The sequence below is a fragment of the Struthio camelus genome, chromosome 19 (assembly GCF_040807025.1).
Source record: "Struthio camelus isolate bStrCam1 chromosome 19, bStrCam1.hap1, whole genome shotgun sequence".
In the NCBI taxonomy this organism is placed as follows: Eukaryota; Metazoa; Chordata; class Aves; order Struthioniformes; family Struthionidae; genus Struthio; species Struthio camelus.
In genome coordinates, this window is record NC_090960.1 from 11,091,674 (window position 1) to 11,095,569 (window position 3,896).

A 3,896-nucleotide genomic window follows, 5' to 3' on the forward strand; every position below is an offset into this window, starting at 1 on the left:
ATTACCTGTGTGATTAAAATCTGGGAAGGCAAAGGCAGGGAAAAGCAAAGCCTTATAGCGTATACAGGTATTCCTCTAGGGATTTTGTCTGAGCAATGAAATGGGGTGTGATTGCTGCATATAATGAAGGGTCCTTTGCTTCTGCCCTTTGCTAAGTGTTATTCCTGAAAGTAGCAGTGCTGCTTCGTCAAAATTAGGACTGCATAAAATTCATAGCAGTGAACCTGGTGACTGGCACTCATATATCTTTATAAATAATGATTCCTGTGGATCAGTGCAAAAACTGATTCTCAAAAAACCCCAGGAGAATAAGCGGTTACCTGTCGCGTGATGATGAAGATCTTGCTCCCTGTATTTCCTTTGCTGCTTGTGGTCCCACAAGCTTTTCTCAGACTGACAGCGCTTAAGAGCCTGGTTCCTGTCAGCGGCACCGATGCCCGGACCCAGTTTTGACGGATGCTGCGGCGCTGATCGCGTTGGCAGTTCCTTATCCTAGACCAGTGTGAGACTGGTTTATTTAAATGAGTTTGCACGTGATTTTCCCGTGACAGTAGTTTTCTCGTCTCCAATACCATTTATCCTTTGCGCTCTTGAGAAGTTTAAGAAAACCGTACGTGGGTGTTCAAGGGGCACCAAGGGACTGAGAGGCGGCAGCACCTATGGGTAAAACTTTTGACTAATCTTCGTACAGGTTTTAAGTGCGTTCTTGTGGGCAGAAAAGCGGAAAGATCTCTGGCGGAAGCACTTTCAAAATGTATCTTTGCCTCAGATGAAGTCTGTGGGAGGGTAAAGAGTGCTGCGTGCTCTGTACCCGGCTCCACTAATCTCTGCAGTTTGCCTTGCCCAAATTCGGTGTCCTGGAACGGAAGGTGGGGTGACAGAGATGGAAGATGTGGGAGGGCAGCCCACACTTCCCTTCCAGGGAGCCAAAACCCTCCCCTGAGGTTGAGGTACGGGTCAGAGCATGGTGAAACTAAAGAAGTGATGGAGTTTTCTGCATCTTGCAGTGATTGGGAAAATACTCTAGATTTATCTCGACTGGGGAAAAAACCAGCCTTTGTTTTCACCCTTGGCCTGGGAGGGTTCGGCTTGTGAGAGAAGCCGCAAGAGAGCGATGTTCCTGGACGTGAAGTCCTAACCCCAGGGTACCTCCAGCCCAGTCTCCGTCCTCCAAGACCCTGCGCAGAGACTGGCCTCTTTCTCAAAGCTTAGAAAGCTGGAGCTCAAAGCAGCAGACAATCCCTTCCCTGTTTCTTCTGCTCCCCCGAAGCTCATGCTCTAAGGATCAGGGCTACCATAACTTTCTCTTCTTGTTAGATAGTATCATCTTATAAGGTTGTATTGAGTAGCAGCTCGTGCTCTCAAAAAATGCTGCATTTTAACAGTAACTGAAATGTCTGTGCCAGGAAGTAATAGAAAATTTCATTAATGGAGCAGAAAAGTGGGCTAGAAAGGCAGATTGTGGGAGGGAAGAAGAGAGTGAAAAGACCCATGTGAGGCAATTGCCAACTCAAATAATGAAAGAAAAGGACAAAAGAAGCAGAATGAGAATTTTGCACGCTTTCCTCTGAGCTTTTGTCATTTAAAAACATTTCAGTAGAGAAACTGCAAGTACATATATTACGTATTTTTGATGTACAGTGAATAGTTGCTTAGGCATTCTTAGGCATTTGGAATGCAACACTAATCTATTATGAAGCTCCAAATTCGCTCTAATAATTTTGCATAGTCTGGAGAGCTTAGCGGACCTGCCTTATGCATGGCTTCCCCTCCATTCCCAGTTCCCAAAATCCTATTGCAGATACATCAGTTCGTTGTGCCAGAAGGTAACATTAAAAAATGTGTACTTTAAACAGTTTGAACGCACAGCTAAAACAGATCCCGTGTTGCATCTGGTCTCACGCTTGCTAACGTGGCTCATAGTTTGGCGGCGGGGAACCAGACTGCAGTTTTGTTCAGCTACTCGGAGACTCCACTTGGCAGATAAGGGAAGAGATGCAGAAGTAGTTATAACATGCCACGTATACGACAACGCGTGTTTGTTAAAGAAAGAAATTAAAACACGTTCTGTATAGCCAAAGAATCCAGTTTAATTAACTGGCTTAAACAATACACTGAAACTTGTCTTGCTTTGAATTACTACTACTTCTTCTAATAAGAGATCAAACAAAAAAGCTTGAAAATCAGTTTAAGGCAAAGCTTTAGGTGAGTAGGTGATGGATTGATAATGAAGTACTTGAATGATGTGCAAATAAGAGTAAAAATAACATTTTCAGGACAAATGGACTTTGTATGAAAGCCTTAAGAGGGTAGCTCTGTTCATTATAACGCTCCTAGGAGTACATTGCCTTCGTTTACAGTCTTTCAACCATAAGCGCAGGACACCAAAGTGTATATGAACTGTTCATATAAATGAATCTACGTGATATATAGCTTTACCCCCTGTTGATGTACAGCCACAGGCAGAGAAGAACGTGATATATGACTTAAAGGTTCTGCTTGGCAGTTAGGACTGACTCCTATGAAAGAGTAAATGTGAGCTGCAACTCGACGTGCGAGGGGCACAAGGGCTGCTGAAATAAACCACAGATACTAGCAGGGGAACCAAGCTCCACGAGGCCGGTCGGGTTTAGTTCACGTCTCCCGTGAGAGCTGCTTAAGAGTTTACAAGCAGAATAACTTCTAGGTTGTTTGGACTTTTTTTTAGGTAGAAAAGAAACCCTGCCACGTGGCTGGTGCCCGTTTCTGCAGTGCAGACCGTGTAACTGTTGGAATAGTTTGCCACGTTATTGTGCACATCTGAAGTGGGCATTCAGGTGCTTCGTTCTGCCTGATGATGAATGTGTGCCAGGCAGAGTCAGATTGTCAGTTGAATTCCCCAAGATAAGTTTATAACAAACTTTAATCTAATCTGAATACTGGAAAAATTGCATGAGTAGGAAAACATATGCTATCTGGATAAAACAGCTGCGCAGGTGAGTATTGGTGGCTTTGCAGAGCGGTCCTGGAGTGTTGCTTCCGTTCTGGGCTACTTGCTAGACATTAAACTCCTATGTTCTCAATCGGTTAAATAATGTGAAAGTGTCCAGAGTGCCCCGTTTTGCTGTTTCATCAAGTGGATTGCTCATATACCTCAAACGGCATCATCAGAGTAACCGGCTTTCCCCTTAAAGCCACTCAAGTCCAGCAGAACCCCAACGCAGGGGGTGAAAACTTAGTGATGACGCACAGGAGTAAGCGTTTGCTTCTATAAAACAATTTCCAAGCCCAGCCATTGGAATTGCTCTTTCTGAGGAAAATTAAATTTGTGTACAAGAGAGATACGTAACTTTTTAAACTTGGCTGAACAGTGAGTGATCTGACTGTGCACAAAAAGCTATAGCAAATATGCAGTACAAAGCTGAGTAGCTGCCCCAGCTGCTTGTAAACCTGCTGGGTGTTTTTCCAATTAAGATTTTTGGCCACCTGTGTAGCACTCCCTCCGTTTGTCTAAAATCAGAGCCTGGATTCGGAGGGCAGCAGGGAGGAAATCAAAATACTTTGCTGGCAGTTCAGCCACTAGAGTTGTGTCTTATCTCTTTTTTTTTTATTTTTTATTGAGGCAACTTAGAACTGGATTTGAATGTTCTCGGATTCCTCTCACCTCTTATAGACTATGAGATATGGTAAAATCATGTCTCCAGCTTTGTAGTGCAGAAGATTAATGCGTGTTTTAAACAGTCCATAAAGCAGTCAGTGTGCAGCATAAGCTCATAACAGTTTGTCTTTGTGATGACCTCTGGGCTCTCGGGTAGCTAGGGAACAGTCGGACTGAGACAACAATCGCAAAATTGTGTAGAAAGCTGATAGCTGAATAGTAAACTCCATGTCGCCGATTAAATAATTTGTCTTTACAG

The 3,896-nt window shown here is 43.7% G+C and overlaps 1 protein-coding gene across 1 annotated transcript in view; it reads left to right on the forward strand.

Annotated features, from left to right (window-relative positions):
- The window catches only part of OGFOD3 (2-oxoglutarate and iron dependent oxygenase domain containing 3), a 48,470-nt gene that overhangs the window by 41,443 nt on the left and 3,131 nt on the right, over window positions 1-3,896 (forward strand). The window lies entirely within an intron of this gene.